We start from the raw sequence: 15,258 nt of genomic DNA on the forward strand, positions 1-15,258 counted from the left end.
TCACTAGCAGCAGTTACTATTGCTGGAGTGTCATCCTCCCTATTCTGTGTACTGTAAATGTGGAACAGCAAATTGCTTGATGACTCGCTTCCAAGTTCATAGCATACTAGGTTATGGAGAGAAAATAGTTGGACTTTCTGATTTTGAGCCCATGCTTTAGCCAGGAGACTCAGCTCTCTCTAGACATGCTTTAAGTGCACAGGGGGAAAATTCAGAAATGATACTGGGGGATCCAGTGTTTTTTAGAACTTTTGGTGATGGATGCTAGCAAAATTCCCTATTAACATTTTAACTCTCTTGCCTCTATATGAAGCTTCTAAGAGGCAATTAGTCATGCTCCTTACCCCTCTGAGAACTTGAGATGCAGAAAGTTTGACAATATAGCTGAGGGCACATTGCTAGAGGCTGAAGCAAGGCCAGATATCCAGAGCTTCTTGAGTCTACACTACAGCCTTTTCAAGATGCTAGTGACTGACGAGGCAAGTTCTGAGCACTTGCATGTACTTGGTTTTGTGCTGTGGCATGAAAACCTGCTCTAGCTGGAGTAGCCCCCAGATTATGTTCTCTTCATACTGCTGGAGTAGTCAGCCCAAAAGGGACCTGCCCGGACTCGGAAGGTGGGAGTAGGCAAGCGCCACTGTGCTTTGGAGGCTGCCTGTGGCTCTAGCTCAGCCTTGTGCTTTCTTATGCCACATCCACAATTCTTCCAGTTGCTGGTAGTGGCCTGGCCCAGCCCTGGGCAACCCGGATGAAGACACTGGGCCACTGTGGTGTCTCCGTGAGTGCTGCAGGATGGCCCCATATACCCCTCTCCACCCTCTCCCACACTTGCTTGGTCTGTCCTTTCTTCATTAGGGTAATGGACACACAGCACCACAGGGGCTATAGGACAAATGGGTCCTCTCTCTCAGGTGCATTTACTACAGCCACCTAGGGTCTCAGGGTCACTGGCTACAAAGTGACAAATTCCCAGTGTGACCACTATGGTCTGAGCTGTCCAGTCTGCCTTAGAGGAAGGTGGAAGAACTGTAGTAGTGGACACAGAATTGGCCGTGACTAGAGCCCTCTGGGCCACAGTGCAGGCAAACTTTTCCTTCTCTGTTCCAGGCTTTAAGCTTCTTATCAGCACAGGATTGGAGAGAAAGTTACTTACATATTGGGTTGATGTGTTGAGTAGAGATAAAAACTCATGCTGACATTGAAGATTTCCCATCCAGGCATGCTTGGGTAACTTGAGTTTTGGAATCCTGGGCTGGGTTAACCTAAATCCACAAATTTACTAGAGTTACGAAGCTTAGGGAGAACTCTGTTTTTTTTAAATTACGCTTTCCCTATTTGTTCTGTTCTGAGATGATACCACAACATTTATTTCCCCTGTGCTTTTTAACCCTCTATATGTTGACCTGATCACTTTTTGACAGCTACCAGAAAACATGAAAGTGTGAGTTCATGGGCTCTTCACACACAAATGCTATTTCTAAAACTTGACTGGAAATGTCCCTGCTGACTCTATCTGGCTCCTCAGTTTGTTGGGTCTCAGTTTCCTTCTATTAAAAATAGTGTTACCACTATGGTTTCGATCAGTGTTCTCCTAAGCCTCCCCTGCAGAAGGCTTGCCCTCCAGATTGGCCCTGCTGTGGGGTAGTTGACCTTGAAGAAGCTGGATCTAGTTGGAGGAACTGAGGTCACTGGAGTATGATTTGAGTGTATTAGGACACCGCCTCTTCTTCTTTATCACTTCCCAACCACTGAAAGATGAGGGTTTCCCTGTGCATAGTTGTTGCCTTATCACAGGCCTAGAACCAATGAGTCAACCAATCATTAACTGAAACTTCTAAAACTGTGGGCCAAAACAAACCTTACCTTTTTAAAAGTTGATTTATCTAAGCATTTTGAGATACTGTCAAAATAGTAACACAATTACACAAACAAAAACAAAGGTAATGTGTTAAAGGACCAGATATGTAGCTCAGTGGCAGAGCACATGCAAGGCTGTGGATTTGATCCAAAAGACCACACACACTAATACATACACAGTTGCTAATACCTCTTTAGAGAGGTGTGAGCACCAGTGGTTGGTTCCATATCCAAGGACAACCCCAGAATGAAGCACAGCAACCATCTGATGCAGACCTTGGCATATCAATGCCAGCTTCCAAAAGCAGCCTGAGAACTCAGGTTTGATGTGCACCTGGTGTCCCCTGCCCCAGAGTATTGACTCTGGAGACCTAAGTGTATAGTCCGTGACCTCTCTGGTAACTCAGAGAAATGAGGGTTTATTTTTAGCTTTGATCCTTGTCTGCTAAGTGATCTGAATTTACAAAGGAAGAGGAAAGGGAGAAGGAAAGGAAATGTGGAAAGCAGTGAAGGTTGTGAGTTCCACCTTGATCTTAAAAGCATCAGAGAGAAACTCAAGTGCAGATTTCTTTTTTCAACTGGAAAGGTCCTGATAGGAGAAATGTGCGCATTGTGAAATTCAAGCCACTCAGGAGGACAACTGGTTTCTCCTCCTATACTTGCATTTGGAGAACGTGGCTCCAAGTGTCTACACTGAGCTTAAGCTTTCACAAGTCGTTTGCCCCTGGTTTCTCACCATCATGCTTCTGAAACAATGTCTCAGGGTTTCTGCAAGCCTGGACAGGAGTCTGGGAGGGATAAAGTCTTTTGAAGCAAGTGATATGACCGTGACACATGTAGTTTGTGATCCTCCTTCCCGAGTGAGAGCACAGACACACAGAGGCATACACAGGGTACAGTTTGAGCTCATTCTTGTGGAGCAAGGGGGCACAGACTTGGGAGACCCACAAGGATCTGGAGACCAGGCCAGCATGAGTAGGGTCTCAGGAAGGAAGAGAAGAGGTGCCATCATTAAAGCTGGCTCTGCCAGAAGGAAACTAAGCTGTCCTCTCCCCTAGCTCACCTCCCCTGCCACAGCCCCACTGTGAGCTGCTCAGGGCTGGCCATACCTTTAAAAAAGAAATTGCATTGGGCTGGGGATTTAGCTCAGCAGGAATAAGTGCCTGCCAGGCAAGTGTGAGGTCATGAGTTCGATACCCGGTACCAAAAAAAAGAAAAAAAAGAAAAAAAAAAAAAGAAAGAAAGAAAGGAATTACATTTATAAAAATGCATTTTCATATGGGATTGTATTTATAAAACAAGAACAAATGGGCTAAAGCAGGAGGTCCAGAGCTCCAGCCCTGTGTTTACTTCTTGCTCTCATCACAGGGAATCTGACGGGCAAGGACCTATGGTCAGCTTGAAAGTGTCCCCAAATAGTGGAGCTACAGGAATCCAGTGCACAAAGGAAGAGCAAAAGTTCTTATCCTGATGTTCTCAGACCATAGAATCCCTGCAAGCCTCCAAAAAGTGAATTTATATTCAGTGTGACACAGAAGGTAAACGAGGCCACACTCAGGGTATGGCTGTAATTCAGTCATTCAAGGCTTGCAGATTACTTGATCGTTGCTTTTCAGATATGGAGGGGATGATGAATTACATCTGATTTAATAGCACAAGCCTCCACTATAACAAGTCACCATGGAAAAGGACCACCACTCTGTGATGTGCTTCCTGGAAGACTGGGCCATGCTAGCCAGAGACAACTATGCAACATCTCTACAGGTCAAGGTAGGAGGTATGCCTGGCTCTTGAGGCAGAGCCTCTATCACCATCTGTACCAGGGACCAGTGACTTTCTCTCTTCTCTGTGAACACCAAGGAAAAAGGATACATGAGAAGAGACCCAGATGTGCAGCTCAGGATGGTTCTGGGTACACAGAAGCCTGTGTCCTTGTGCTTGGTGGGCAGGAAAGTGAGGCATTTGGTTGGGGTGGGGTGGGGTGGTGTTCCCAAACAGCCTCCAGGAAGAGTAGGTGAGCCTGTACCACTGACTCCCACAGCTGCTGCACTTTCAAGAAAGGAAAAAAAAAACCCCTCTGGGGTGCAGCTGTATGATAAAGCTTGTGCTTAGCAAGCAGAGGCCCTGGGTCCTGTCCCAGTACCGTGCAAAGCAATGGTGCTGCTGGGGATGGGGCTGGGGTCTGACATACTCCTCCCATAGCAAGGAAAGCAGAGGGCTTCAGTGTCAAATATGAAAAATCAAGACTGTAGTTTTTTTCCTCTTATACCCCCTCAGGTTCCAAATCCATTCTCAAAAAACAAAAAAATAAAGAACGAAAATCCTTCCTTATTTAAGCTCTAGCTTTAGCCTATAAAAATCCCAGAATTCTTCAACAGATGTCTTGGGGAAACAGACAACAGAAAAATGGGCAAAAGATGTATGTAGGCTGAACTGACCTCTTCTCAGGGCAGGCAGTATAGACCACTGAGTCTTGCTGTTCTGCACCCGCATGATTAGCGAAATTTAAGACTCTCACCTGCTGCTATGGAACAGGATGCAAAGCTGTGTTCTCTGAATTCCTAGTGGGAGTGCACTTTGGAAACAATAAGAAATTATAACAATAAGAAATTTGTTATAAGATCTAATGTGTGTATTGTGGGGACTTAGTAGTTTCACTCCTGAGTATTTTTTTTTTTTTCTTTTTCATTTTTATCGGTACTGGGAATCGAACTCACGACTGCCTGCTTGCATGACAGGTACTTATGCCGCTGAGCTAAATCCTCAGCCCCCACTCCTGAGTATTCTAATTCATGTTTTTTTCATGAAAAAACTACTACTACATGTTAGTAGGTTGTGAAATTAATTTAGTGGTACACGACCAATTTGTTTTTTAAATGGGGGCCTCACTATGTGCCCAGGTTGGCCTTGAACTCTTGGGTTCCAACAATTCCTCCTGCTTCAGCCTCCTGGGAACGACTAGGGCACATTACTATATGTGGCTCACAACAGAAACCTGTAACAAATAAAATAGGAATCAACAAGCTAGAAGAATTTAGAGGGCATTGCACTAGGCTAAAGCCCTAATCCTGTCCCTCCAATCCCTTGTTGTGCATAAAATGGTGGCAGATGTGATCACGTTAGGCATGATGAAGTTATGCTGAAGTAGGGAGGTCCTGAGTCTGTGTGACTGGTACCCATCTAAGATGGGGGAAGTCTGCACGTGGACAGAAAGCCACACAAGATGTACCATGCCCAGGGCATGGTGGTGAACACCCGTAATCCCAACACTCTGGTGGCTGAGGCAGGGGTATTGTCATGAGCTATATAGTGGGCTATATAGTGAGATAAGCCAGCCTGAACTACACAGCAAAATGCTGTCTCAACAAAACAAAACACAACAAAAACCTCAAAACAAAACAAAACCCACAAGGAAGACAGTGGAATGTGGAAGGCAAAGGTCATGGGGATTCAGAGAGGCCAAAAGCCATCAGCCATAGGAAGGCACCAACTTGGCTGATACCTTGATCTTAGATTTCTAGTCTGTGAGGTCACAAATGATTGCTCTATGTCCAACAAGTATGTGAAACTTTGTTACAGTGGGCCTTGAAAGCTAAAACCCTGTGATTCTTTAAGATTGAAGAAAATACTTAATCTCTTATTTAAATTTTAAATATTATAATTATATCCTTTGTAGGTTGAAATCAGGAGGCCTTCAGTAAAGTTTCTATTCTGCTTTTTATTTTTTATGTGTTAAGAGACAGAGTCTCGGGATATTATTTAGTTGGCCTTGAACTCCTAGTTCCCGTGGGTATTCCTGGCTCAGCCTCCCAGGAAGCTGATACTACAGGTGCGTCCTATGCCTGGCACAGCCTCAAAAGGAATTTTTTGTCTTAAATCTGCCTCTGTATTTAATAATATCAGTGTGTTTCTCTGATGCTGGGAATTGAACTCAGGACCTGATATACACTAAGCATGTGCTCACGCACTGAAGCACACCCAAGCTCTCCTTTGCCTTTTAATTAGCTGCTCAACTTCAAGTGAATTTTCTTCAGGGACCTTTTAAAAAAACTAACATAAAATAATAAATGTTAATGTTGAAAATTTAGAAAATACAGAAAAATAAAAGAGAAATGAGTCAAAAAATAACTGGTTAACACTTGGGGCATATCCCTCCATCCATGTAGGCATCTATACACACATGTACATATGCACACATGCACACACACACACACCCTCTCTGTGTATGTGTACACTCACATTTTTAAAGACTGACACTATCCCCTTCTTACAGTTTGTTAGCCATGCTGAGTTAAGAGCATTTTTTCATGACATTGTATTTCTAAGTGATCTTCATCCCTGTGTCATGGGAATTGGCTCTAGGACTCCTTGAGGCTCCCAGCATCTACAGACACAAGTCCCTCGTGTAACATGTATCATCCTTGCAGAAAACCTATGTGCATCTTCCCACTGACTTTAGATCGTCCCTAGACATCTACAGCAGCCGACATGATGCAAATGCCATGTAAAGAGTTGTTCTACTGTATTATATAGGGAGTAGAGATGAGAAAAACTCTATACATGTTCAGTACACAAGCAGTTTTTAAAGAACATTATCAATCCATGGTTGGTTGAATCCATAGGAGGGGAATTGTGACATGGTTAGCCAGAAGTGCTTTTTATCTTTTTTTGTTACTGAGGATCAAACTCACGACCCTGTGCTTGCAAAGCAGGTGCTTGTGCCACTGAGCTAAATCCCCAGCCCAAGATGTGCTTTTTAGTAGCTATACAGTAAGACTCCTTAAAAAAAATCACTATCATCTGAGGGGTTTTGTGAGCCTGAATTCCTCAGGGATATTGTAGAGTGTTTTTTTTTTTTTAATATTAAACCTGTTTTCACAGAAGGCTTATTGAGTAGATTCTTCGCCAAGACTCTTATTTTTTTTTAAACTTTGTCTTTTTGAGACAAGGTCTCACCAAGCAGTTCAGGCTGGCCTTGAGCTCACTTTGTAATCCAGGCTGGTCTCAAACTTGCAATGATCCTCCTGCCTCAGCCTTCCGAGTGCTGGGATTACAGGCATACATACACCATGCCTAGCTGTTTTTTGAGACAGGGTCTCACTATACAGTGCAAACTGGCTTATGAATTCACTTATGTAGCCCAGGCTGATCATGAATTCATGCTGATCTTCCTGCCTCAGCCTCCTGAGTGCTAGGAATACATGTGTGGGCCACCACGCCCAGCCTGTTTCCCAATTTTGTAGCAGGTGAGAGACACCTAGAGAATCACCAAATTCCTGGTCTAGTGTTTTCTCAAAGTGGCAAGAAAAACTCTTATGAGCCAGAGAAATGCAGAGGCAACCAATTCAGTCCAACACTTGAAATGCCTGAGGAAGAAAATCCATGAGTTAGACAAAAACTCCTGACATATGTGCAGGTGTCTTGGAATATTACTAATGTCCATATTAATGTTATTCCATGAGAAGCTTTTGCTTCAGAATTGACAATTAGTAGCAATTCTTGTGGTGTTTTGGCACATCAGACCAGTGGGCAATGATTCATGTGTTTTCTATAGAGCACTTATTAAGTACTGCTCGCAGGCATGTGATCCCTTGATGTGTGCAGAGGATACTTTTGCTGATTTGGGGTTTTACATATGAGGACACTTTGCATATTTTGGATTTTACATATGATTTACCACTTACTAAATATGAAATCCAAATTGTGGAATTGGCTCTCATTATTTCCAGATAACAAGTGCTATGATGTTTGAAAAAAGCATAAGAGCCTGCCTGGAAAGTGTGAGATCATTAGTTTGATTCCCAGTACACCCTCCCCCCCAAATTGAAAGACAAGGACTTCCAGGAGAACATGGCAGACAGATAACAGCAGCCACGGAGGCTCTCTGAGATTGCCAGCTTAGAATCCAGGAATGGTGTGGTGTGAGGAGTCTTAAGCAAGGGGAGATATACCCTGTCGACCCAAGAACAAACTAAGCCGAGAGAAACCAACTGGAAATGCAATCTCAGTGCTATAACAGGAACAGATAAAATTTCAGCACAGAAGCTGGAACCCATGCCACTGGAAGCCACAATTTGAATTTCCTGCTGCCGCTGTTGCATCTGAATCAACACAGCAGGGAGAGAGACGCACAAAAGCTCTGAGAGCGGAAATCGGCAAACGGAGTTGAGAACAGAAATTGGCGAACAGAGTTGAGAGTGGGACTGGCGGGGAGCCCTGCATTGACCTGCAGTGAGTGAGAGGAACGGGGACCCTTCCATAGACCAGGAAGCTCCAACAGAGGACATTCTGGGAACGGGCAGGCTAGCCGGAACAGGACGCTGTAGTGACTTTAGTCGCATATTCCCTTCTCAAGTGGGATTGGTGGGGAGCACTTGGCCTGGGTGATGCTGTGGACTAAGATCCAGGTCCCAGTGCCTGGCAGTGCACCCTACCAGTGAAGCCTTCAGTAGATTGACCTGGAGGGACAGGCCCAGCAGAGGCTGCCTAGGTCTGTATCTCCCTAGTACACTGCAGTGGGCGGGAACACCTAGCCAGTGCGAAACAAACAAACTGTAACTGACAAAGAAAAAAAAATGGGCCTCCTATATACGCTTGTATGGAAGGAACAAAAAGTATGGGAAGAGGGAGCAACAAAAAAGGGTCCTCGGCCCCCAATCCTGAGAACACTGATCCAGGAAAGGTAAATGCAAAGGAGAATGAAGACAGAAAACATGCAATATCAGACACGGCACCAATAGACATAAAGCAATATCTCCAGAGCCTCATAGATGAGTTCAAAAGTGAAGTAGTTGGTCTGGAGGAGGAGGGGTCCCGGGTTCCTGGGGCACCTCGGCCCGTACCCAGCCGTGCCTGGCCGTCGGTGTGCGGAGGAGGAGCTGCGCGGATCCGGAGAGCCTGCAGAGGCCCCTTTGTCTGGAGGAGGAGGGGTCCTGGGTTCCTGGGGCACCTCGGCCCGTACCCAGCCGCGCCTGGCCGTCGGTGTGCGGAGGAGGAGCTGCGCGGATCCGGAGCCGCCTGCAGAGGCCCCTTCCTTTGTCTGGAGGAGGAGGGGTCCCGGGTTCCTGAGGCACCTCGGCCTGTGCCCAGCTGCGCCTGGCCATCGGTGTGTGGAGGAGGAGCTGCGCGGATCCGGAGCCACCTGCAGAGGCCCCTTCCTTTGTCTGGAGGAGGAGGGGTCCCGGGTTCCTGAGGCACCTCGGCCTGAGCCCAGCCATGCATAGCCATCTGCGTGCAGAGGAGGAGCGGGGTAGATCCAGAGTGCCCGCAGGAGGCCCTTCCTTTGTCTGGAGGTTTGTGGATATCTCTGCAAGCAGGGAGGGATCACAGGCTCCTGAGGCACTGCGGTCTGTGGTGAGTACCCTAACCCGGCTGCGATCCAAGAGCTGTGGATCTACCAAGGGGCAGGTGGGCGCACAGTGTCCCTGAGGCCCAGCTTGTCTGGAACCGCGGAGTTCTGAACAAGCAGAGAAGGGCCATTGGTTCTGCAGGCCCAATGGCCTGGGGTAGAGTGGTGCCAGAGTCTCAGTAGCTGCAAACATAGAAGGGGATTTTCAACAGATCCTGAGGAGGCTTTCAAATAACACTTGAAACACAGAAATATAGGAAAATGACAAAACGAAAGACCAAATTACAACCTCAAACCTCCAGCCCATCTCAGGAAACCCTAGGAGAAGTGTATTTAGAAGAAAATATATCCCATCCTCCTCATATATTAGACACAATAGCTACTGAAGTTGACAAGCAACTCCAGGAAGCTTTAAAGAAATTCAAACTCGAAATAATATCCCAGATAAAAGAAGAAATGATAAAAGAAATGAAAGAGATTCTAAATATATCTAAAGAAAACACAGATAAAAAATTGGAGGAATTAAACAAAAAGATAGAATCCCTAGACGAGCAATATAAGAAACAAACAGAATACATAATGCAGATGCACAGAGATATACAGGAAATAAAAAACTCCACTGAAAGTTGTAAAAACCGCCTTAATGAAAGTGAAGATAGAATTTCAGACCTTGAAGACAGGATTGCAGCAAGTGAACAGGAAAGGAAAGATCTTTTAAAAATAACAAGGAATCAGGAAACAACAATTCAACAACTGCAAGATGATGCAAAGAAGAATAACATAAGAATGATAGGGATTAATGAAAAAGAAGGAGACAACATAAAGGATATCAAGAGGATATTTAGAGAAGCAATAGCTGAAAACTTCCCAAGCATGAGATCAGAAACTGACATCAGGATCAGTGAAGCATATAGAACTCCAAATAGTCATAACCAAAATAAAACTACACCCAGACATATAATAATCACCATCCCAGAAATCCAACACAAGAATAGATTATTAAAAGCTGTCAGAGAGAAAAGACAGATCACTTATAAAGGAAAACCTATCAGAATCACAGCAGACTTCTCATCACAAACAATAAAGTCAAGAAGAGCATGGAGTGAAGTATTCCAGATCCTAAAGCAAAATGATTTCCAACCTAGACTGATATATCCTGCAAAACTATCATTTAAAATAGATGGTGAAATACGATACTTCCATGACAAAGAACAGCTGAAGAACTTCATGAACACCAAACCAACCCTGCAAAAAATATTGAAAGACAGTTTAGATACACAAAGGAAAAAACCACTAAGCAAAGCAAATAATAAAACAGAACAGAAAGATAAAGATGCAACAGCAGAGAGATAAGAATCCTACAATTAAACAACATTTAACAGTAATAACCATTAATGTAAATGGTCTCAATGCACCAATCAAAAGAAACAGACTAGCAGAATGGATCAAGAAACAAAATCCAACCATATGCTGTTTACAGGAAACCCATCTAACCCAGAAGGATACTCACAGACTGAAAGTCAAAGGATGGAAAACAATTCTTCATGCAGCAGGAATCCAAAAAAAGGCAGGAGTAGCCATTCTGTTTGCAGACAACGTGAACTTTAAACCAACAATGACCATAAAGGACAAAGAAGGTCACTACATACTCGTAAGGGGAAAACTCCAAGAGGAAGAGATAACTATCTTAAATATATACGCACCAAACTCCAGAGCGCCCAGTTATATAAAACAATTATTAACAGAAATGAAAACTCAAATTATCAGTAACACAATTGTAACGGGAGACCTTAATACGCCATTGACACCAAGGGACAGATCGACCAGACAGAAAATGAGTAAAGAAATAACAGAACTGAATCATACCTGTGAACAAATGGGTTTGATAGACATATACAGAATGTTCCACCCAACAACATCAGAATACACATTCTTCTCAGCAGTCCATGGATCATTTTCTAAAATAGACCATATATTAGCTCATAGAACATATTTAAACAAGTGCAAAAGAGCTGAAATCATCCCTTGCATGTTATCGGATCACAGCGCTCTGAAATTAGAAATTAATGATAAAAGATACTGCAAAAATCCCACAAACACATGGAAACTGAATAACACACTCTTGAGTAATCAGTGGGTCACAGAAGAAATTAAAGAAGAAATCAAACAATACCTAAAAGAAAATGAAAATGCAGATACAACTTACCGGAATCTGTGGGATACAATGAAAGCCGTTCTGAGAGGAAAATTTATTGCACTGAGTTCCCACAGCAGGAAAACAGAACGAATACAAATAAATAACTTGATGCTACACCTCAAACAGCTAGAAAAGGAAGAGCAAGTCAAGCCCAAAGCCAAAAGAAGAGAGGAAATTATAAAAATCAGAGCAGAAATAAATGCAATAGAGACTAAGAAAACAATCCAAAGGATCAACAAATCAAAGAGTTGGTTCTTTGAAAGAATAAATAAAATCGATAAGCCCCTAGCCAACCTTATTAAAAAAAGGGAAGAAAAAGCTCAAATTCATGCAATAAGAAATGAAAAAGGAGAAGTCACTACAGACCCAATAGAAATACAGAAGATCATCAACACCTATTTTGAAAACCTCTACTCTCAAAAGTTTGATAACACAGAAGAAATAGACAGTTTCTTAGAAGCATATGAAGTGCCAAAGCTAGATCAAGAGGATGTAAAACTGTTGAATAACCCAATCTCGGTTACTGAAATTGAAAATGTAATTAAGTCCTTACCCACCAAGAAGAGCCCAGGCCCAGATGGATTCACTGCAGAATTCTACAAGAAATACAAAGAAGACCTAATGCCGACACTCCTCAAACTATTCAATGAAATTGAAAGGGAAGCAATCCTGCCTAAGTCATTCCTGGAAGCAAATATCACTCTAGTACCAAAACCTGAGAAAGACCCAACTAAAAAAGAGAACTATAGACCGATCTCCCTAATGAACACAGATGCAAAAATCCTCAATAAAATATTGGCAAATAGGATCCAGCAAATCATCAAGAAGATTATACACCATGACCAAGTGGGATTCATCCCAGGAATGCAAGGATGGTTCAATATACGCAAATCAATAAATGTAATTCACCATATCAATAAAGCCAAAAATAAGAATCACATGATCATTTCTATAGATGCAGAAAAAGCCTTCGATAAGGTCCAACATTTATTCATGATAAAAACTCTACAGAAAATTGGAATAGATGGTCTTTACCTCAATATAATAAAGGCCATTTATGACAAACCAACAGCCAGCATCATACTAAATGGCCAAAAATTGAAAGCCTTTACTTTAAAATCAGGCACAAGACAAGGATGTCCTTTATCACCACTCCTATTTAATATAGTACTGGAAGTACCAGCCAGAGCAATTAGGCAAGAAAGAGAAATAAAAGGGGTAAAGATAGGAAAAGAAGAAGTTAAGTTGTCATTGTTTGCAGATGACATGATACTCTACATAGAAGACCCCCTAAGCTCCATTGAAAGACTCTTAGATACAATAAATAAATTCAGGAATGTGGCTGGATACAAAATCAATACTCAGAAATCAATAGCATTCCTATACACAAACAACAAAACCACAGAGAGGGAAATAAGGGAAACTGGACTATTCACATTAGCAAGCAAAAAAATGAAATATTTAGGAATTACTCTTACGAAAGAAGTGAAAGACTTATACAGTGAAAACTATATTACACTGAAAAAGGAAATTGAAGATGATCTCAGAAAATGGAAAGACATCCCTTGCTCATGGATAGGAAGAACAAACATTGTGAAGATGGCCATTCTCCCAAAACTCTTATACAGATTCAATGCAATCCCAATAGAAATACCATCAACATACCTTATAGATCTAGAGAAATCACTCCTAAATTTCATCTGGAACCAGAAGAGACCTAGAATCGCAAAAGCAATTCTAAGCAGCAAAGACAAAGCAGGAGGCATCACAATCCCTGACTTGAAATTATACTACAAAGCAACAGTAGTAAAATCAACATGGTATTGGAATCAAAACAGAGCTGAAGATCAATGGAATAGATTAGAAGATACAACCACAACTACAAACACACTCAATCACCTTATCTTCGATAAAGGAGCCAAGCAGGTTCACTGGAAGAACGACAGTCTCTTTAATAAATGGTGCTGGAAAAACTGGCTCTCCATTTGCCAAAAACTAAAGCTAGACCCATGTCACCATGTACTAAATTAAAATCTAAATGGGTCAAAGATCTGAATATTAAAACAGAAACGCTAAATCTATTAGAAGACAAATTGGGTAGAAACCTTGGAGACATAGGAGTAGGTAGAGAATTCATGAATAGGACTCAAACTGCACGGGAAATACTTCCCAGAATCAATAACTGGGACCACTTCTTATTAAAAAGTTTTTGCATATCAAAAGAAATCTCCAGCATAGTGAAAAGAAAACCCACAAACTGGGAAAAGATTTTAGTGAACTCTCTCTCAGACAAGGGACTCTTGTCTAAAACATATAAAGAATTAAAAAAACTCAGACCCCCAAAATTCAAAGATCCAATCCAAAAATGGGCATCTGAGATGAATACGCAATTCTCAGATGAAGAAATGCAAATGGCAAATAAATACATGAAAAAATGCTCATCATCATTGGTCATTAGAGAAATGCAAATTAAAACCACACTGAGATACCATCTCACTCCTGAAAGAATGGCCAGGATTAAGAAAACCAACAACAACAAATGCTGGAGAGGCTGTGGGGAAAAAGGAACTCTCCTGCACTGTTGGTGGGAGTGTAGACTGGTACAGCCTTTGTGGAGATCTGTCTGGAGGTTTCTCAAAAAGTTGGGATTGGAAATCCCATTTATCCCAGCTATTCCACTTCTAGGCATATTCCCAGAAGAACTGAAAGCATCATACCACAGGGATATATGTGCACCTATGTTTATAGCAGCACAATTTGTAATCGCCAGATCTTGGAAACAACCCAAGTGTCCATCAACTGAGGAATGGATAAAAAAGTTGTGGTATTTCTATACAATGGAGTATTATTCAGCTATAAAGAAGGATCGCATTGAGATATTTATCAATAAATGGGCGCAGCTTGAGACCATACTCATAAGTGAAATAAATCAATCTCGCATGTATGAATACCGAATAGTTTCCCTAATGTAAGTAATGATTCAAATATATAAAAATATGTGATAATCATGATTCCCCATTATGTGGCCTTGAAGCCTTATAAAATTTTCACTTATTAATTAGAAAGGCTTTACTCTGGGCTTTTTGATATGGAAATATTTGAAGCTATAGTATATGAAGTTTTATCCAAATATTTTAAGGAAAAAGACAGACACTATGGTAACTACTATTCTTTAAAAAAAATTATTTAGCTATTTCTTATGTTTATTTTAATTAAGGGAAAAACTTAAAAAATTAGGATATATAGTAGTAACTCTTTTTGATCTCCTATTAACTTGTTTTGAAGTCCTGTAATACTCCCAAGATCTTGTTTTGACTGATTAGACTCTGTTCCATTCTGTGCGATAGTAGCAAGTTTGAAGGTATAGGCAACTAATTTGAAGGCAATAAGATTCACAAAGATGCCCATTCTGGTTTGACTATTGTCTCCTTTGGAAGTCCTGTAATGTTCACAATGCCTAAGTTTTATTGGTCTTGTTCTCCACTGTTTTGTCCGGCTTTATAATATCTAATGAGATGGACAATTCCTTTTAAGGAAACAAGAGACAATGTTGATAACCATTGTTGATGACCTTGTACTCTGTTCTACATCATGTGCTATGTCTATCCTTGGTTTGGACTTACAGCTTTGTTTTGCCATATTTGACTTTATTCTCTCCCCCCCAAGAGAGTAATGAGAACTGAGGAGTAATAAAATCCAAAATGTATAAATTTTGTTATAAAAAAGAGAGGGAGGGGAAACAAAAAAAAAGAGCTCTAACGGATATAACAACAAGTGTGTTTAGGGATGTTAAATAGCTGACTATATTAATGTTTTTGGATCATTGAACACAGCTGTTTGCAGTCTCTCCGTTTGA

The sequence above is a fragment of the Cavia porcellus genome, unplaced genomic scaffold (assembly GCF_034190915.1).
Source record: "Cavia porcellus strain 051 isolate PalLab524CR breed Dunkin Hartley unplaced genomic scaffold, mCavPor4.1 scaffold_26, whole genome shotgun sequence".
NCBI classification, from domain to species: Eukaryota; Metazoa; Chordata; class Mammalia; order Rodentia; family Caviidae; genus Cavia; species Cavia porcellus.